General features: G+C 42.1%; 1 pseudogene; it reads right to left on the bottom strand.

Moving 5' to 3' along the window:
• Nucleotides 1–4,645: 4,645 nt before the first annotated feature.
• Nucleotides 4,646–21,508, bottom strand: LOC135510068 (phosphatidylinositol 3-kinase catalytic subunit type 3-like; annotated as a pseudogene).
• Between the last annotated feature and the right edge of the window lie 1,406 nt (nt 21,509–22,914).

Here is a 22,914-nt window from a genome sequence, read left to right as displayed (position 1 = left end):
TCTTCCTGTACACCAAGTCAGAACCATATGATAAATAAAGGGGGCGTATAAGCATACAATGAAAGCTCTTACAATATTCAATGATTACATTTCTCAAAAAAAGGTTATAAGCTACATGTGCACCACCAAAAAATGTAAAGGTGAAAATAGACCAAATTATTAGGGTGAGGCACATGGGCTACTAACCGCTTACTACACAACATGCACTTAGTATTACTTTCTTAGCTACAGTATACATATCTCCCTGGCATATTACATCATTTATGCAGCAGCATACAATACATTTTTGGACTCCCCTTGTTGTGCTGTGTTCACTTGAACAGGAAGATGGTCCTTCGTGGGCAAATTTTGTCATCAAAGTCTGGCATTCTCTGGATTTATGGTGCTTTCAAGACAACTGGGAACTCTGGGGGGGGGGGTTGAATTATGATGACGTCAGTAATCTTCAAGTTGAAGCTCTAGATAGAGGCCCGAGTTCCAAATTTACAATTCCAAATTGGATGAAAGTTCAAAACGTATTTTCCCAGTTGTAGCTCGTTTTGCCCGAGGTCCCAGTTGTCTTGAACTCACTGAAGTCAGATTTGCAGTTCAGAGTTAAGTTGTTTTGAGTGCGGCACAAATCATGCTTCATTGACAGCATGACCAATGTTGAATGTTTATCATTTTAAACTAGGAAAAGACACCCTTAATCTTAGACTTGGGACCACACAGCCACTCCACTGAATAGCAGGCTAATGATTGCTTTGCAATGCTTGCAGTTAGCCACTGATTCATTCTAAACCACTCATTGTTGAATTTGCAATTTCCAACTTGTTGTGTAATGTTTATGTTCAATGGCCGATGAGCACCGATACGTTTTATCTATAATTTCTCTTCATTATTTCTCTTCATATGACAAGGATTGAAAAGGATTTGCCAGTAGATTGTCAACTTCATTCATGATGATGTCTGCTTGCTAAGATTTTGAAAGTATGATGTTGACATGATCAGTCCAAGCAAAGCTACTGTAGATATGTGATTTGACGTCATTTCTGTGGCCAATAACCTTGAGCCTTCTTGGATGGGCACTTCTAATGTAACTCTATGGCAGCACCCAAGGGGCTTGAGTATTTTCTGCTGGCAGCCCCACCACCACAGAAAGCACTGAGTTAGGCTGAAACACCTGCATTTTGGAGCTGCTTTACTCAAGAAAACAAAAAGAGACCACGTTTGTATGCGGCTTTATTAACTCAATGATATATTTTTTACAGTGTTTTCAAACTGATATGTGACATGTTTTAATGCCAAAATAACATGCACATTTTTTTTTTTGCTAAAAATGTGGGGCTCAAAACAGGTGGTCTCCACCACGTATGGACAAAACTGGACTATCATAAACATATACCAAGGGGGGTTTATTATTCTGACCCCTCCTTTATTTCCTCTACCTACTGTACTGTGTGAAGTCTTGTCAGGAGAATTCTATACTCCTGTTCATTTACCAATTCAATTAAGTTACCCGTAGTCTGTTATATCAGGATTTGTAAGATACTAATAGAAAAGGAAACGGAAACAATGTGTCTAGTGTTTTGAGAACAGACTGTCTGTCTGAGCCAGATCCGGGGAGACCTTGGCTGGGCCACTTCCCAGTCCCAGGTCTCTCCCTATCTTAGGGGAGGGTAGGAAGACTATTCTCACGTAGACCAGTCTACCAAAGTTAAATGTTTATTCACGGGAACGTTCTGACGTGTACAGTACAGGACCTTCAATTTATAGCGACACACATACTTCCACACCAACCATCAAATCCGCCCGCCAATAGAGCCTAGGGGAGTACATGAGAATAGTGTCTTCCTACCCTATTATAATATAATAATCTATTGATTCAAATTAATTTCATATAATCACATGGTATCAGACCTATGGTTTCAGGACTGTAACATTCTAATAATTTATTAAAACACATTTCCCTATCAAGCCTCTACCTCAGTGTTTCTCCTGTTTTCTCTATGTGATAACAGGAGGTTGCCCCCCCCCCCCGGCTCTCTCTCTGCCTTGCTTCTGACTCACTGTTGCCCCATCCTACCTCTTGCCTGACCTGCTGTCTTTTACCCGTGTCTGACACCTCATTCCTGGGGTGGGGGGGGGGGGGGGGGGGTTACACATCACTTTTGCTGGTGGTGCACTTTTTCTGGTACATTAGGAAACCCAGGGGGGTGGAAGAAAGAGTGAGAGGAGATGGAGGAGAGGCATGGAAGATGGTGGAGTGAAAACAGTGGCTCCATTCAAATCCTCCTCAGTTCTGGAACACTCATATTCATAGAACTGTGTCGGGGATTTTGATTGATGTTAGGTTAATGTTGGACCGTCAGTGAATCCAAACTAAGCAGTGTGTGTCTGCCTGCCAATCACATAGCTGTAACGTTATTCCACAGGCGTCCAACAGAGAATTCACATCTAACCTTGAACTGAGGTTTTTGGATGAGCTTTTTATGGGTCCTGCTGTATTTGCAGTCAATTGAGTGGAAACTTGATCCAAGATGGACGCCTTGTAGCTCGGCTCCCCACTGGTGTATGCTGGCTTGCTCTGCCACTGAGGTGAAGTTGGATTAGTGATTTATGTGGTGTTCAACATGGTGACCTTTCTCGAAAAGGTCTAATTTATGTGTCAGCTGAAGCCGTCTCTGCTAGAGTATCTGAAATGAAATACATTTAGCATTTTTACTTTCCATTCAGTGCATACCGTTCTTTGAATGTCAAGTTTGCTCATATGTAGATGTAAATTAACCAAAGAGGAGAGGGGAAAAAGAGACAAATGCATATGTGAGAGTACAGCGGAGCTTGAAGAAAAAAACACAACTCACAGGCCTCATAAGAACAGCTTGAAATGAGGTAACAGTCAGTGCAGATGAGGGCACGTGTTTCAGATCGGCTTATGAAACTGTTTGCACAGTGTAAGTGTAATTGATGGATTCTTTTTCTGTATAATTCACTTTCTAACACCATGAGTTAGTGTCAAATTAGATTAGAAATATTTCAGAGTAATTTGAAGTGCTTTTGTGTGTGATAAATATGTAACACGTTTGTTAAAATACTGTATCTTGCTTTGTTTTTGTTTTCCTAACTGGTTGAATAATGAAAGAAATGGGTACTGCTGTTCATTTGTGCATAAATAAAAAGCAACTTAAAGGTTACAATTGCAACTGTGAGGGTCAAGTCAAAGTCCTGGTACCTTCAAAAAATACAGAAGTGTAAATGCAATGTGTAGTAGTGTCCTTTCTTGTACTTTATACAAAAAATATCAAAAATAATCTCAACTAAAAAGCTATTTACAAATGTTACAATTGCACCTGTGATCGGCTTTACTATTTCCTTCAAACCAGTTGACGTTGTGTTTCTCGTGTTTGAGCTGACACACGGACCCAGTTTACATCCCAAATGGCAGTGTTGTCATTTTATAGTGCACAAGCTTTGACCAGGAAGTATACATCCTATAAAGGGAACAAGGTACAATTTGAGACATAGCTCAAGTGACAGAAGCACACAGGCATGACCACACCGACCAATTCAGATGACGAGCGGTTAAAGTTACGACTCTATAGTGTGAGAATGAAATCAAACACGTGTACCCTTTAATTCATAAAGCAAGTTGCATGCTCTACTTACTTACAAAATGTGATCTTATGTCCATAATAGATGTCTACATGATACAATTTTTTTTTTTAAATGCATGATAAATCTTTCAAAAAATACATTTACCTTACAATTCTAAAGATAAAACATACTTTTAAAACTCCACCATTAAAAGCTAATGCCTTTATGGTCCTCAATAGGAATAATAGATACTTTAAAATGCCTTAATTCATTTCAGAAAATGCATTTGACTAAGGAAAAGGCCATATTCAGAACGACATGTGCCCTATATGAAGTAGAGGAAGTTGTGGTCCATCACGCTCTCTCTCGTGCAGGAAACCCTGAGTCACTCGCTCACTGACACACAGGCTTAACCCCCAGCATACACATAACCGTCCCCTGATGTGTGGTGATGCTCAATAGCCATTGCCAGTCATATAAATATTCATCACGCCAGACATAAAGGTAATAAAGATTGTATTTAGTGTACGGCATCACTGACTAAGACACTCCCGTCACATCAAATTGTATTTGTCACCGAATACAAACATGTAGTAGACTTTACCTGTGAAACGCTTACTTACAAGCCCAACAACGCAGTTAAGAAAATATTTACAATTTTTTTAATTTTTTTAAAGCATCAATAAAATAACGAGGATATATACAGGAGGTACCGGTACAGTCCTCTGTTGCTTCATACTCCACAGTGAGACTCACAAGGCTCCGTTTACACTGATGCTTCTGCATTTGTATCAGAGCTGTCCCAACGGTTGTTGCACAATGGATTCTTATGGGAATCTGTACGCACCAAAACGCTTACAGACCAAACGTCATGGCTCATTGCATCTACCTGGTATTAAAATGAGTCGCTTACCATCAACTGTGTCGGTGGATCTGATCATCATTAGATCGCAGCGTCTTTTACCCATCTACACCTAACAGGATACTTATGGATGCCAGATGTAAACGCCCCGAAACACGCAAGCCTCACACACAGCCTGGTATTATTCACAGAGACAAGGCAACACCAGGGTTATACCATAGCAACAGGGTTTTATTTGGCCATACATCTCATATGTTGAATCAATAATATACAGAATATATACAAAATGCTAATGCACAGTCCGGGTTTAGTTTTCTTCATTCTTGCAGTGAGCAGAGGTTGGCAGTGCATCATTGGCCTCTGTTCAGTAGTGTCATGGATGGATCCTGTCACACACACACACACACACACACACACACACACACACACACACACACACACACACACACACACACACACACACACACACACACACACACACACACACACACACACACACACACACACACACACACACACACACACACACACACACACACACACACACACACACACACACACACCCCCCTGCAGGGGAGGGTCGGGGAACCTGGTGTTACTATGGCAACAGCTCCCCCCTCTGTCCATCCATCCATCCACTGTCCAAGTCAGATGATCTTTCCGTCCTTCTCATCTGCGCCAGTACTGAGGAGAGATGGGAGACAGACAACACAGACACACGAGTCATGTAGACACTTAACACATGTAAACGCAAATATATATTTACCAACCCATAACACCTAAACTTGTAAATGTACCTCAAACCAGGTAGTCATTGTTGCAAAAATAGAATTTGTTCTTATAGGCTATTAAACACTGCAACAGGAAAGGTCAGTATATTGTCCCAGTTTTGATACACAATGAACTTTGGTTGTGACAAACACACCTGGGCAAACTTGTGTATCTGCTCTACCACGGCAGCAAACAGAGCCCCCACGCTCTCATCAATCAGACTCTGCGTGTAGTGAACGGCCTTCTCGTCCGACAGGTCCAATCGGAACTTGTCCTGCACCTGGAGGGGGAGGAGACAGAATGTTCAGGGGAGAGATAAATCCTGGTTAAACACATTCATTGGGTTTGTTCTTTCATGTGGAGACACGTAAAATCCACACACACAACTGTACATTACAGTACGTCTGCAGAGTGAAAAACAGACAGTATTTCCCACCCACCTTCTTAACAGTCTTGCCAGGCTTCAGGGCGATGTCAGGAATGTTGGCGTCCACCATGAGAGAGAACAGATTCAGGATGAGGTTAGAGTACCTGGATAGAGAAACAAGAAAGAGGGAGAGAAATGAAAAAGGGTCATCACAGCTGATATAATTGTGTGTGTGTATACTGTGTGTGTCCTACCTCCTGAGGTGAAGGAAGGCAGTGTAACACTGTTTCCTGAACTCCTGGTACTGTTCACTCTGCATGCCGCCCATCCCCTCCACCATCTCCTTACTCAGCTTCATGGGGGGAGGCAGAGGCTTGGGGTCACGACCCAGGATGTGGAATAACTTTCCTGAAATAAGAAGATGGAAAGGTATTATATCAATGAAATGTATTCATAAAGCCCTTTTTACAACAGCAGTTGCCACGTGTATATTCAGTCATGCAGAACAGAGTAGAGTAGCTTTTGAAGGAAAGAACTAGTGATCAGACAATGTATGTTACAAATCCAACCACAGCGTGTTGGAGGTACACGGCACATAATTCCGATAGACGCACCAGTCTTTGTGAGGAGCAGGTTGTCCAAGTGTCAGTCTCCCACTCCCAGGATGTATGTGATGACACAGTAACCAGCTGGAAAAAGCACGAGAAAACGACATCTCTGTAGTCATCCAAAAACACACATTAGGATGATGAAAACAGAGGGCACCATGCCAACTCATTGAATGGCCTAGTTCTTGAAATTCTATTTTGGAAATATTGTTTTTTTACCCTTAAAGGCGCAGTAGGCAGCTTTTTGTGCGACCCACAAAATTCACATAGAAATGTGAGTTCTCAATCTGTTATTCTCATTGACAGCAAGTCAGAAGCGGTATATCCGTTCTATGTGAACTATTTCTATGCTTCTCTTAATTTTTGTTTTTCTGTCGGCTTTGTACACCAGCTTCAAAAAGCTGCAAAAATTTTGGGTTATTGAAAATATATTTCACAGCGGTTTAGATGGTACAATGATTCTCTACACTATGCTTGTTTTGACACTAACTGAAATTAAGCTAAACATTCACATTTTTGCAACCAGGAAATGGCGGAGCGATTTCTGCATACTGTATCTTTGAGTGTGTGTACATTACTGCATTTAAACGTGGGATATTGTTTTTCAACAGGAAAAGTAAAAACAATTGCTGGAGTGCGTCTTTAATGTCACCCACACCAAGGCCTGGGATTGGTCCGAGACAGTGAGGTGGGAGGGTGTTAGTAGCAGTAGACTCACCACAGCTCTTGACGTAGGTGTCCATCACCTCAGCGCTGATGCCATAGGGCCCCTTATCACTGGGGACGTGTTTTCTGAAGAAACTCTAAAGAGACACAGTACAAAAGGAGAGAAAAGATAGAGTCTTACACACTATCACTTATAAGAACCTACGGCAGACATGATATCACAAGACAGGCCTACCGACACAGACATGATATCACAAGACAGGCCTACCGACACAGACATGATATCACAAGACAGGTCTACCGAAACAGACATGATATCACAAGACAGGCTACCGACACAGACATGATATCACAAGACAGGCCTACCGACACAGACATGATATCACAAGACAGGCCTACCGACACAGACATGATGATCCAGAAGAAGATTGGGATAATGTCATATGGTCAGATCAAACCAAAATAGAACTTTTTGTTAAAAACTCAACTCGTCGTGTTTGGAGGACAAAGAATGTTGAGTTGCATCCAAAGAACACCATACCTATTGTGAAGCATGGGGGTGGAAACATCATGCTTTGTGGCTGTTTTTCTGCAAAGGGACCAGGACGACTGATCCGTGTAAAGGAAAGAATGAATGGGGCCATTTATCGTGAGATTTTGAGTGAAAACCTCCTTCCATCAGCAAGGGCATGGAAGATGAAACGTGGCTGGGTCTTTCAGCATGACAATGATCCCAAACACACCGCCCTGGCAAAGAAGGAGTGGCTTCGTAAGAAGCATTTCAAGGTCCTGGAGTGGCTTGGCCAGTCTCCAGATCTCAACCCCATAGAAAATCTTTGGAGGGAGTTGAAAGTCTATGTTGCCCAGCAACAGCCCCAAAACATCACTGCTCTAGAGGAGATCTGCATGGAGGAATTGGCGAAAATACCAGCAACAGTGTGTAAAAACCTTGTGAAGACTTACAGAAAACGTTTGACCTCTGTCATTGCCAACAAAGGGTATATAACAAAGTATTGAGATAAACTTTTGTTATTGATCAAATACTTATTTTCCACCATAATTTGCAAATAAATTCATTAAAATTCCTACAATGTGATTTTCTGGATTTTATTTCTCATTTTGTCTGTCATAGTTGAAGTATACCTATGATGAAAATTACAAGCCTCTCATCTTTTTAAGTGGGAGAACTTGCACAATTGGTGGCTGACTAAATACTTTTTGCCCCACTGTACTTATATCCCTCATTAAAATGCAAATCAATTTATAACATTTTTGACATGTGTTTTTCTGGATTTTTTGTTGTTATTCTGTCTCTCACTGTTAACATACCATTAACATTATAGACTGATCATTTCTTTGTCAGTGGGCAAACGTACAAAATCAGCAGGGGATCAAATACTTTTTTCCCTCACTGTATTGGAGTGGCCATCACACAAAGCCCTGACCACAATCCCATAGAAAATGTGTGGGCAGAACTGAAAAAGTGTGTGTGAGCAAGGAGGCCTACAAACCTGACTCAGTTACCCCAGTTCTGTCAGGAGGAATGGGCCAAAATTCACCCAATATAATGTGGGAAGCTCGAAGAAGGCTACCCAAAACGTTTGACCCACGTTAAACAATTTAAAGGCAATACTACCAAATACTAATTGAGTGTATGTACACTTCTGACCCACTGGGAATGTGATGAAATAAATAAAAACTGAAATGAATCATTCTCTCTACTATTATTCTGACATTTCACATTCTTAAAATAAAGTGGTGCTCTTAACTGACCTAAGATAGGGAATTTTTACAAGGATTAATTTTCAGGAATTGTGAAAAACTGAGTTTAAATGTATTTAGCTAAGGTGTATGTAAACTTCCGACTTCGACTGTATATACACACACACAAAGTATGTGATCCTCACCAGTACAGATAGTTGGCCAGTGTTGAATTCTTACAAGCACGGGAGATGAGGAAGGTACACAGGTCCTGCTGTAGAAGACAAATAACATTGAGTTATATACCGTACTAAACATATCAGTTATATACCCGACCAAACATATTAGTTATATACTGTACTAAACATATCAGTTATATACCCTACTAAACATATTAGTTATATACCCTACTAAACATGTTAGTTATATACACTACTAAACATTTTAGTTATATACCCTACTAAACATTTTAGTTATATACCCTACTAAACATATTAGTTATATACCCTACTAAACATGTTAGTTATATACCCTATTAAACATATTAGTTATATACCCTACTAAATATTTTAGTTATATACCTAACTAAACATATTAGTTATATACCCTACTAAACATATTAATTATATACCCTACTAAACATATTAGTTATATACCCTACTAAACATATTAATTATATACCCTACTAAACATATTAGTTATATACCCTACTAAACATATTAGTTATATACCCTACTAAACATATTAGTTATATACCCTACTAAACATATTAATTATATACCCTACTAAACATATTAGTTATATACCCTACTAAACATATTAATTATATACCCTACTAAACATGTTAGTTATATACCCTACTAAACATATTAGTTATATACCCTACTAAACATATTAATTATATACCCTACTAAACATATTAGTTATATACCCTACTAAACATAACAGAAAATACTTTTCATTCCAACTTCAATTATTTTCATCTCTTACCTCGAGGTTCTCGCTGGCCGCCCCTTCGTTTCCTTTCTGGACAGGTGAGGGCACCGCTGGAGCAGTCAAGATCTGGGGACTGGACACACACAACCAGTTCATATTACACTGTTAGAACACAGTAACGATAAACAATTCTATATATTAAAAATGATCTAAATGCAGAAGGTCAACAAATTCTGAACTGGAATGTTTACCTGACCTTTTTTGAAAGAACACACATTTCTATTTCATGTTTTAAAAGATTTCCTGTTTTCGTGCCTAAAGGTCTACTCTACAGAGCCAGTCGTCCACCCTTACAGACCCCCCTCACACCTGTCCAGGTCCCCCAGGTTGGAGCTCTCTCCCAGGCCTTGGCTGTCCCTCTTGCTGCCTGGCTCCAGCCCTCCCTGGATGTCAGTGAAGATCTCGTATTTCAGAGCCTGGACCAGCTGGAGAAGGTACATCAGCAGATCCTGGAGCACAGGGGGAGAAACGTTGGTGTTAGTGTTTGTACATACTGCATAGTTATGGCTCTGCTGTGTCACTCTACAAACACACACACACCCCACCTCCAAACACCTCAACACACTCCCCCAACTCCACCTACCTCGTCGTCGGCCTGCTGCAGCCTGGTCACAGCGTAGCGTCGTACGGTGGGGTTGGTGAACTGGGAGGAGAGCAGCTCCAGGGAGTCCTCAACGTCCATGGGCCTCCATTTCCCCAGCAGCTCAAGGGCCTGCTTAGCCTCTCCGGCAGGGCCCAGTTCACACACTTCAGGAACTTAGTCAGCGCCTGGAGGGGGACAGGAGAGAGGAGAGACATGAGGGGAGGAACGCTTCGCTAATTAGCTTCTTGGACCAGTGCGTTAACAGAGATGGAACGTCCTTGAGTGTTGTGGTGAAAATAGGGCTCTGGGTTTTTCCTGACCACGTGACTTGACTAGGAACAACTCTGGGCCCTAGTTTTACTGGGACCATGCTTAAACTAGGATTGCTTCCTGGTCAGGAAAACTCAGGGCCCTAGATGCTGTCCAACTTTGTTTCCGTTTTTGTCGGGAAATATATACAAATATATTCTGCTGTAAACACACAAACACTGTCCATGTGTCTGCACACTTTACACTCAAAGAATTGGCCCATGGGACAATAAATGGTGTTGAAGCATAGCAGGATATACACCTTCTCCTGAGTGGTGAGGGAGTAACGGAACTTCCACACCAGGTCCTGTTCCTCAGAGCTCAGCTGCTTCGTTGGGGGGTAATTCACTATGACCTGTAGACAGACAAACAGAGACAGACACACACGGTTGAGTATACTGCTAATATCAGACACATTCACATCGCGAACACACACACGCGCGCATGGTTGTTGTCGAGTGACGGTACTGACGTTGAGCTGGTCTCGTGTGGCAGCGTTAGGCTTTAGGTCGTGGTCTGACGGTCCGCACCGCAGGCTACCGGCTAGCTTATGGTGCTTGCTCTCCACAAGGTTCTCCTATAGCAGAGAAATAATCAATGCAGTGCATTCAACTCAATACATGGTCAATATGTCGATACCTGAACGTCTCTCTTTGGGTGTGTGTGTGTTTCTCACCATGCACATCTGAGGGTCGGGGACTTTGACGATGTCAGCACTGGTGAGCACAGGTGAGGTGTCATCTCCATCCTGGAAGGGGCAACCACGTCACCATGGCCATCAACCAATCAATAATTCCTTTCAAAACTACCACTGTATTTTAACGCCACAAAAACGTAATACCAACCGTGCGTGTGTGTGTGTGTGTCTGTGTGTATACAGTACCTAACTTCTCATAATAGACAATACTGTACTCTGGCTTTTCACCAGTTTTGACATGAGAAAACTCCACCATTAGGTACATGAAGTTGGAACTGCGTTTCTCCCTCTGTGGGAACACAAACATACGAATGACTTTTGATAGAGGAAGATAACACAACGGTGTAGAGAAAGGAGAGATGAACATCTTTACATATTCACACGCAAAAGCATTTGTGATGGATGGGGTCTGACCCAACTGATTGTAAGTGTATGACGCAATATATGATTTATAGTGACTGAAAGAACTGACCCCAGATCCTCTAACTCACCTCATTGATCATCTCTATATCTCTGAAGGTGAGGCGGTCCAACCAGTCTACCTTCACCATGTGACCCTGCCGGTGAGCCTTGGTCAGCTAGAAGGAGAGAATGAAGAGAGGTAGAGGGAGAGGAACAGAGGAAAAGAAAGATGGAGCAGTGGAGGAAAGATGTAGTGAGGTTAGGAATAGAGGATGCAACAGAGGTGTAGCAGAGATGTGCAGAGAGCTAGCTCGGGCCAATCAGAGCGCAGTTTGGGTGCCAGCGGCCAATCCAGCGCAACGGAAGTACGGAACAGAGACTCAGCAGCCAATCCGCTCAGCGTCAGTGTGTGTCCGGGGCACACAAGAACACCATCCACCAGGGCTGTTAGAACTCACCCGGAACTTGGTACAGTTTATTTTCACTATTTACAATCAGTCTACATACTCGTGGGTCTACAGTGCCTTCCGAAAGTATTAACACCCCTTGACTTGTTGTTGTGTTACAGCCTAAAATTAAAATGGATTCAATTGAGAATGTCACCGGTCTACACACAATACCCTATAATGTCAAAGTGGATTTTTAAAAAACAAATTAATAAAAAATGTAAAGTATGCAGTCAATAAGTTAACACTTTTGTTATGGCAAGCCTAAATAAGTTCAGGAGTAAAAATGTGCTTAACAAGTCACAATAAGTTGTATGGACTCACTCTGTGTTCAATAATAGTATTTAACATGATTTCTGTACCCCACACACAAATCTGTAAGGTCCCTCAGTCGAGCAGCGAATTTCAAACACAAACTCAACCACAAAGTCCTCAGAAATGGACCTATGCCTCACAAAGTAGGGCACCTATTCGTAGATGGGTAAAGTAAAAATAAAAAAGCAGAAAATGAATTTTTATTTATTTCACCTTTATTTAACCAGGTAGGCAAGTTGAGAACAAGTTCTCATTTACAATTGTGACCTGGCCAGGATAAAGCAAAGCAGTTCGACACATACAACGACACAGAGTTACACATGGAGCAAAACAAACATACAGTCAATAATACAGTATAAACAAGTCTATATACGATGTGAGCAAATGAAGTGAGATAAGGGAGGTAAAGGCAAAAAAAGGCCATGGTGGCAAAGTAAATACAGTATAGCAAGTAAAACACTGGAATGGTAGATTTGCAATGGAAGAATGTGCAAAGTAGAAATAAAAATAATGGGGTGCAAAGGAGCAAAATAAATAAATTAAATACAGTAGGCAGAGGTAGTTGTTTGGGCTAAAATATAGGTGGGCTATGTACAGGTGCAGTAATCTGTGAGCTGCTCTGACAGTTGGTGCTTAAAGCTAGTGAGGGAGATAAGTGTTTCCAGTTTCAGTGCTTTTTGTAGTTCGTTCCAGTCATTGGCAGCAGAGAACTGGAAGGAGAGGCGGCCAAAGAAAGAATTGGTTTTGGGGGTGACTAGAGAGATATACCTGCTGGAGCGTGTGCTACAGGTGGGAGATGCTATGGTGACCAGCGAGCTGAGATAAGGGGGAACTTTACCTAGCAGGGTCTTGTAGATGACATGGAGCCAGTGGGTTTGGCGACGAGTATGAAGCGAGGGCCAGCCAACGAGAGCGTACAGGTCGCAATGGTGGGTAGTATATGGGGCTTTGGTGACAAAACGGATTGCACTGTGATAGACTGCATCCAATTTGTTGAGTAGGGTATTGGAGGCTATTTTGTAAATGACTACGCCAAAGTCGAGGATTGGTAGGATGGTCAGTTTTACCAGGGAATGTTTGGCAGCATGAGTGAAGGATGCTTTGTTGCGAAATAGGAAGCCAATTCTAGATTTAACTTTGGATTGGAGATATTTGATATGGGTCTGGAAGGAGAGTTTACAGTCTAACCAGACACCTAAGTATTTGTAGTTGTCCACGTATTCTAAATCAGAGCCATCCAGAGTAGTGATATTGGACAGGCGGGTAGGTGCGGGTAGCGATCGGTTGAAGAGCATGCATTTAGTTTTACTTGTATTTAAGAGCAATTGGAGGCCACGGAAGGAGAGTTGTATGGCATTGAAGCTTGCCTGGAGGGTTGTTAACACAGTGTCCAAAGAAGGGCCAGAAGTATACAGAATGGTGTCGTCTGCGTAGAGGTGGATCAGAGACTCACCAGCAGCAAGAGCGACCTCATTGATATATACAGAGAAGAGAGTCGGTCCAAGAATTGAACCCTGTGGCACCCCCATAGAGACTGCCAGAGGTCCGGACAGCAGACCCTCCGATTTGACACACTGAACTCTATCAGAGAAGTAGTTGGTGAACCAGGCGAGGCAATTATTTGAGAAACCAAGGCTGTCGAGTTTCCCGATGAGGATGTGGTGATTGACAGAGTCGAAAGCCTTGGCCAGATCAATGAACACGGCTGCACAGTAATGTTTCTTATCGATGGCGGTTAAGATATCGTTTAGGACCTTGAGTGTGGCTGAGGTGCACCCATGACCAGCTCTGAAACCAGATTGCATAGCAGAGAAGGTATGGTGAGATTCGAAATGGTCGGTAATCTGTTTGTTGACTTGGCTTTCGAAGACCTTAGAAAGGCATGGTAGGATAGATATAGGTCTGTAGCAGTTTGGGTCAAGAGTGTCCCCCCTTTGAAGAGGGGGTGACCGCAGCTGCTTTCCAATCTTTGGGGATCTCAGACGACACGAAAGAGAGGTTGAACAGGCTAGTAATAGGGGTGGCAACAATTTCGGCAGATAATTTTAGAAAGAAAGGGTCCAGATTGTCTAGCCTGGCTGATTTGTAGGGGTCCAGATTTTGCAGCTCTTTCAGAACATCAGCTGAACGGATTTGGGAGAAGGAGAAATGGGGAAGGCTTGGGCGAGTTGCTGTGGGGGGTGCAGTGCTGTTGACAGGGGTAGGAGTAACCAGGTGGAAAGCATGGCCAGCCGTAGAAAAATGCTTATTGAAATTCTCAATTATGGTGGATTTATCAGTGGTGACAGTGATTCCTATCTTCAGTGCAGTGGGCAGCTGGGAGGAGGTGTTCTTATTCTCCATGGACTTTACAGTGTCCCAGAACTTTTTTGAGTTAGTGTTGCAGGATGAGCATGGTGAAGTTATTAATTACATTTTGGATGATGTATCCCTACAAAAATACAGGCATCCTTCCTCAGTTGCCGGAGAGGAAGGAAACCGCTCACGGAATTTCACTATGAGGCCAATGGTGACAGAGTTTAATGGCTGTTATAGGAGAAAACTGAAGATGGATCAACAACATTGTAGTTACTCCACAATACTAATCTAAACGACAGAGTGAAAAGAAGGAAGCCTGTACAGAATGAAAATATTCCTGTTTGCAATAAAGCACTAAAATAAAACTGAAAAAAAGGCAAAGAAATGTACCTTAAGTCCTGAATACAAAGCGTTATGTTCAGGGAAAATCCAACACAACCCATATTTTTAAGCATGGTGGTGGCTGATCCATGTTATGGGTATGCTTGTCATTGTCAAGGTCTTGGGAGATTTTTAGGTTAAATAGAAACGGAATATAGCTAAACACAGGCAAAATCCTAGAGGAAAAGCTGGTTCAGTCTGCTTCCAACAGACACTGGGAGACAAATTCACCTTTCAGCAGGACAATAACCTAAAACACAAGGCCAAATATACTCTGGAGCTACATACCAAGATGACATTGAATATTCCTGAGTGGCTTCGTTATAGTTTTGACTTAAATCGGCTTGAAAATGGCTGTCTAGCAATGATTAAGAACCAATCTGATAAAGCTTGAATACTTTTTTAATAACAATACCAAATATTGTACAATCCAGGTGTGCAAAGCTCTAAGAGACTTACCCAGAAAGACTCACAACTGTAATGGCTGCCAAAGGTGATTCTAACATGTGGCTGTGAATACTTATGTAAATTAGATATTTAATTTTGAAAAAATACATAAATATGTTTTCACTGTCATTGTTGGGTATTGTGTGTAGATGGGTGAGAAAAAAAATAAATGTATTCAATTCTGATTTCAGGCTGTAACACAACAATATGTGGAATAAGTTAAGAGGTATGAATACTTTCTGAAGGCACTGTAAAAACTACAAAATGAAAACAAGCACACCAAAGACACATTTTGTAACGATTACTGTAACGATTGGGATTATTATATTATATGCAAAGGTGGGGCTTCTTAGTTGTTTCTCTTGAAAAATGGCAGGGGGGTTGATGTACCATCTTCCTCACACACAAGCCATGCACACAGACAACAAAAAGTCAGCAACAAGTAGCTATAGGGCCTAATATGTGTACCAACAAAGACCTAGAGAAACACACAGGCCTACACACACACACAGGCAAATACACACACATCCAGCATTCCGATCCTCACTCCTCTCCTTCCAATCCCTAGTACTCACATCACTTAGAAACTCCAGGTCAGAGGGCTGGAATAGACAGTGATTTAGACAGGTCCTGTCACAGGAGTATATCACACGCACGCACGCACGCACGCACGCACACACACACACACACACACACACACACACACACACACACACACACACACACACACACACACACACACACACACACACACACACACACACACACACACACACACACACACACACACACACACACACACACACACACACACAAACCTCCAGGGGACCCCTGACCCTTTGACTACCTTGGCCAGTCTTCCCATCTGGTCCTCTGCTAGATTGCTGCTGGTCCTACCTGGGGTGCTGGTGGGCTCCCCTCCATCCCCCACTACCCCATGCCACACCTTCAGGTCATGCATCCCCTGCCGGTACATTCTGGTAGAGAGGAAGGGGAGACTGAGAGGGGATGTGAGATAGTATCGGTCAGATGGTATCAGTTTCAATAATAGCCACATACTACTAGCATATTGAACCCCTACTCAGTGAAGACGTCAAAACTAGAGGTTGAACGATAAATGAGGGCCGATTTCAAGTTTTCATAACAATCGGTAATCTGCATTTTTGGACTCCGATTATGGCCGATTACATTGCAATCCACGAGGAGACTGTGTGGCAGGCTGACCACCTGTTATGCGAGTGCAGCAAGGAGCCATGGTAAGGTGCTAGCTAGCATTAAACTTATCTTATAAAAAACAATCAATCTTAACATAATCACTAGTTAACTACACATGGTTGATGATATTACTAGTTTAACAAGCTTGTCCTGAGTTGCATATAATCGATGCGGTGCCTGTTAATCTATCATTGAATCACAGCCTACTTCGCCAAACGGGTGATGATTTAACATTTAACTGGCAGCAGCATGCCACTCTACATACCACTGCTGGCTTGCTTCTGAAGCTAAGCAGGGTTGGTCCTGGTCAGTTCCTGGATGGGAGACCAGATGCTGCCTGAAGTGGTGTTGGAGGAGGCACTCTTTCCTCTGGTCTAAAAAAATATCCCAATGCCCCAGGGCAGTGATTGGGGACACTGCCCTGTGTAGGGTGCTGTCTTTTGGATGGGATGTTAAATGGGTGTCCTGACTCTCTGAGGTCATTAAAGATCCCATGGCACTTATTGTAAGAGTAGGGGTGTTAACCCTGGGGTCCTGGCTAAATTCCCAATCTGGCCCTCAAACCATCATGGTTACATAATAATCCCCAGTTTACAATTGGCTCATTCATCCCCCTGTAACTATTCCCCAGGTCGTTGCTGAAAATGAGAACGTGTTCTCAGTCAACTTACCTGGTAAAATAATGGATAAATGTAAAAAAAATACACAAGTATATTTTTTTTAAACCTGCATATTTATTTAAAAGAAATTCATGTTAGCAGGCAATATTAACTAGGGGAATTGTGTCACTTCTCTTGCGTTCAGTGCAAGCAGAGTCAGGGTATATGCAGCAGTTTGGGACCCCTAGCTCGTTGCGAACTGTGTGAAGAACATTTCTTCCTAACAAAAACCATAATTAATTTGCCAGAATTGTACATAATTATGACATAACATTGATGGTTGTGCAATGTAACAGCAGTATTTAGACTCATGGATGCCACTCGTTAGATAAAATACAGAAAGAATACTGAAAGAATACTGAAAGAATAACTGAAAGAATAAACGTCTTGTTTTCGAAATGATAGTTTCCGGATTTGACTATATTAATGACCTAAGGCTCGTATTTCTGTGTGTTTATTATAATTAAGTCTATGATTTGATATTTGATAGAGCAGTCTGACTGAGCGGTGGTAGGCAGCAGCAGGTTCGTAAGCATTCATTCAGACAGCACTTTGCTGCGTTTGCCAGCAGCTCTTCGCAATGCTTGAAGCACAGCGCTGTTTAGGACTTCAAGCCTATCAACTCCCGAGATTAGGCTGGCAATACTATAGTGCCTATAAGAAGATACAATAGTCAAAGGTATATGAAATTTGAGCTGCAATTTCTGATGCTGGTAACTCTAATGAATGTATCCTCTGCAGTAGAGGTAACTCTGGGTCTTCCATTCCTGTGGAGGTCCTCACTAGAGCCAGTTTCATCATAGCGCTGAAGAAACTTTCAAAGTTCTTGAAATGTATCGTATTGACTGATCTTCATGTCTTAAAGTAATGATGGACTGTCATTTCTCTTTGCTTATTTGAGCTGTTCATAACATAATATGGACTTGGTATTTTACCAAATAGGGATATCTTCTGTATACCACCCTTACCTTGTCACAATACAACTGATTGGCTCAAACGCATTAAACAAGGAAAGAAATTCCACAAATGTTTTAAGAAGGCACACCTGTTAATTAAAATGCATTCTAGGTGACTATCTAATGAAGCTGGTTCAGAGAATGACAAGAGTGTGCAAAGCTGTCATCAAGGCAAAGGGTGGCTATTTGAAGAATCTCAAATATAAAATATATTTTCATTTGTTTAACACTTTTTTGGTTACTACATTTTTTATTTTTTTGTACCTTTATTTGTGTTGTGACAAGGTAGGGGTGGTATACAGAAGACAGCCCTATTTGGTAAAAGACCAAGTCCATATTATGTTAAGAACAGCTCAAATAAGCAAAAAGAAATGACAGGCAAGTCAGTTAAGAACAACTTCTTATTTTCAATGACGGCCTAGGAACAGTGGGTTAACTGCCTGTTCAGGGGCAGAACGACAGATTTGTACCTTGTCAGCTCGGGCGTTTGAACTTGCAACCTTGCGGTTACTAGTCTAACGCTCTAACCACTAGGCTACCCTGCCGCCCCATGACTCCATATGTGTTATTTCATAGTGTTGATGTCTTCGCTATTAATTTACAACGTAGAAAATAGCAAAAATAAAGAAAAACCCTTGAATGAGTAAGTGTGCTAAAACATTTGACCGGTAGTGTCCAGTCAGCAGTATTCAGTCTGGCTTTGCTGTAACTTCCTATTCATACGCAAAGGATCCAATGTAAAATAGAATAGAAAAATTACAAACAGACAACACAAAACGTTCATTTTGATTTTGCCAACACAGTACAGTAATGTAAAGTATTTGTCCTGTTTGTCGAGATGGACTTGGGACTCACCCATATTTGCCGAAGAGGGTGACGGTGGTTCCCCCCACTGGGGTGGCTCGGCCCGTACACATCCCACACCGTTAGGGCCACCTGGGCACTCTGGGGCAGGTCTGGGTACTTCACTGGCAGCCTCAACCACTCATTCCAGCTGGGGGAGGGGAGAAGGGGAGAAGGTAAGTGCGAGAGTGAGAAAGAGAGAAAGTTTACAGAACTACAGTGCCTTGCGAAAGTATTCGGCCCCTTTGAACTTTGCAACCTTTTGCCACATTTCAGGCTTCAAACAAAGATATAAAACTGTATTTTTTTGTGAAGAATCAACAACAAGTGGGATACAATCATGAAGTGGAACAACATTTATTGGATATTTCAAACTTTTTTAACAAATCAAAAACTGAAAAATTGGGCGTGCAAAATGATTCAGCCCCTTTACTTTCAGTGCAGCAAACTCTCTCCAGAAGTTCAGTGAGGATCTCTGAATGATCCAATGTTGACCTAAATGACTAATGATGATAAATACAATCCACCTGTGTGTAATCAAGTCTCCGTATAAATGCACCTGCACTGTGATAGTCTCAGAGGTCCGTTAAAAGCGCAGAGAGCATCATGAAGAACAAGGAACACACCAGGCAGGTCCGAGATACTGTTGTGAAGAAGTTTAAAGCCGGATTTGGATACAAAAAGATTTCCCAAGCTTTAAACATCCCAAGGAGCACTGTGCAAGCGATAATATTGAAATGGAAGGAGTATCAGACCACTGCAAATCTACCAAGACCTGGCCGTCCCTCTAAACTTTCAGCTCATACAAGGAGAAGACTGATCAGAGATGCAGCCAAGAGGCCCGTGATCACTGAGGAGAGATGGGGAGAGAGGGACAAGAGAGATGAGGAGAGAGGGACAAGAGAGATGAGGAGAGAGGGACAAGAGAGATGAGGAGAGAGGGACAAGAGAGATGAGGAGAGAGGGACAAGAGAGATGAGGAGAGAGGGACAAGAGGGAGGGGGAGAGATGGACAAGAGAGATGGGGAGAGAGGGACAAGAGGGAGAAATGGACAGGAGAGAGGGAAAAGGGGAGGGAGATCATGTGAGATTAGAGACAGATGAGGTAGGGGAGTAGTTTGACACCACCACCACAGTTGTCCCTGGTTAATTATTACCCTTTGCTTAGCTGAGGTTCTAGAATCTAGACAAAAGTAGTAGATCAATGTTAGATCTAACACGGCGGGTGTCGATTTACGATATATCTATGAATGATCGCCTGCAAGAATATTCACATTTGGCTTACTAACTTTCATTGTCACTCGTGATTATATGTGTGCATGCTGCTGTGTTGAGACAACGGTTAACAATCCCCTGACAAATTGTGACAAAATGCATCACAATAATATTCCAGTACATAACGGCCGAGCTGGAAGCGCTACACTCCATGGTTTGTTGAGAATTATGGACATTATTTACTGGCCACCACAGCAGAGCCCAGCTCGTTAATAGAAGTCACGAGAGGAGCACTAAACCGATGAGCCGTCAGAATGTGCATGATGTCAACAAGCGAATTGTGCTCCAAAATAAGAACCCTCACCGGGCACGTTATGGTGCTGTGATATCGGTTGAGTCATGATGTTGCCATGCTCGCTTAGGTAAATAGAAGACAAACAACTAGGTAGAAATGATGTGACTTTTGGGCAAGCGATGCAATCATTCTTCATCCATGCAAAGTGGCATTAGCTGGTCAACATTGGAGACTCGAGGTCCATGATGTCATTGCTGTCAATCGTATGCAGTTAGAAAGCGAGTAGTAGCTAAACTGACTGCCACTGTTTGCTTGACAACATTATGTAAAACATTTTCGTTGCGCTATACGTTAACTTGCTACTTTAAATGTGGCCAGATAGTAACCAAAGTAATAAAACACTAACATTTTCAGTTGAACATTAATATCCAAGTCACAACTGTAGACATAGTTAAATTTGTCTGTGTCCATCTTTCGTCGACTTTGTTACTCATAAATCACCGCGGGAAATTGGATTGTGGCTTCTAACTTCAGCCATCTCACAGACGGTGGTCTCGCTTGCAAGGCCTATGTGAAAAAACACACCATGGGTAACGTTAGCATTCAAGCAATACAGTCTCTCCACTTGGCATTTTTTTTAATGAAATACAGTCAGTTTATAAACGAGCAGTCCAATCGAAAGTTTATAAACGAGCAGTCCAATCGAAATGTGGACTTTAATCGTCTAGATTCACGGGAATGACATTATAGCGACAGATGACTTTTCGGACATTATTATATTTTTTTGTGAGCACCGCAAAGGCATATAAAGCTGACGTCGGGGAAAAGTAATCAATATCTATTCCTCTGCCAATGATGGCGTGTATTGTCAATCGTTGTTTTTTAAGGTTGATTTAGCTGGTCTGATGGTTCACTTCCTAAAGAAAGGGAATTTGGGGGTTGGTTTACTGGATATATATAATCTTAAAGGCATAGCCAACATAAGTAAATATATGGCATTCGATTTCAATAAAAACATTTGCAACAAGTGTCTTTTTTTATATATACCTATGTGGAAATGAAATGTTTTACTTTCAACTGTGTTTTCAATTCAAGGTGGCTACAGTTCATTGGCCAGAGTTCATATGTTAAGAACTAGCACATCTTTGTAGGGTAGTCTTGACTATGGTTGTTGTTTTGGTGGCTATGGGCATCAAGAAACCAGATTATAATGTACTGGCCAGGCTTCCTCAGTGTCTGGTTTCTTGATGCAGAGAACATGCTTTACTGAAGTCCAGAAACTCCAACCACTTTAGCAGAAGTGTATTCCTTATGTACACCGTAGCAAAATGTTTCACAACAGAAAACATTTTGCAATGAAAATGAGAGTTTCTATTGAACACATTCAGGTAGGTCCCTCCTTGTTAATCCCGTTAGCTTCCGTTTGGTTCCTAATGACAGTGATGGAGTGTAGTGGGGCTCCCAAGTGGCACAGCGGTCTAAGGCACTACATCTCAGTTCTAGAGGTGTAACTACAGACCCTGGTTCAATTCCAGGCTGTATTACAACCGGCTGTGATTGGGAGTCCCATAGGACGGTGCACAATTGGCCTAGCGTCGTTAGGGTTTGGCCGGGGTAGGCCATCATTGTAAATAAGAATTTGTTCTTAACTGACTTGCCTAGTTAAATAAAAAAATGTAGTTTAACTAATCATTTAATTACATTTGGTGATAGCTGAACTAAATTCAAATCTTGGTAGTGTTTTCAGCAGTTAAGGGTAGCTTAACTTCTTCCAGTGTGAAGTAATTGGTAGCTTGGTAAACTATATTTTCAGAGTATCTTGCACAGCACAGCACAGCCTAATGAACACACCCCTGGTTACATAACCCAAGCTGATGAGTCAGTCTCCACAACAGCAGGACTGCGTCCCAAATGGAACCCTATTCCCTTGATGGTGCACTACTTTTGACCAGGTTCCATATGGGTCTGGTCAAAAGTACTGCACTTTATAGGGAATATGGGGCCTTTTGAGACACAGAGTAGAGGTAGCTGTGTCCTCTGCTCTGCAGCGACACGCTCCACTCATAATTAAAGAGGTGTTTAAGAAGGCAAGGCCCATTGCCTCCCCAGTGCACTGTTTGTGTGTGTGTGTGTGTGTAAGTGTTTGAGTCAGAAAGAGAGTTCATACCCAACTCAACCGCTCCTTCTGTGTCTGCACAGTGTCAATCCTAAAAAAGGAGGGTTTGTTCGGGACATGTGATTGGTCGGGTAGAGTCGTCCTATCCGAGGAAGCGCGGTAACGCTCCCTGAGCCAGAACAAAACATTAGCT

The sequence above is a fragment of the Oncorhynchus masou genome, chromosome 23, assembly GCF_036934945.1.
Source record: "Oncorhynchus masou masou isolate Uvic2021 chromosome 23, UVic_Omas_1.1, whole genome shotgun sequence".
In the NCBI taxonomy this organism is placed as follows: Eukaryota; Metazoa; Chordata; class Actinopteri; order Salmoniformes; family Salmonidae; genus Oncorhynchus; species Oncorhynchus masou.
This window is presented reverse-complemented; position numbering and strand designations above follow the sequence as displayed.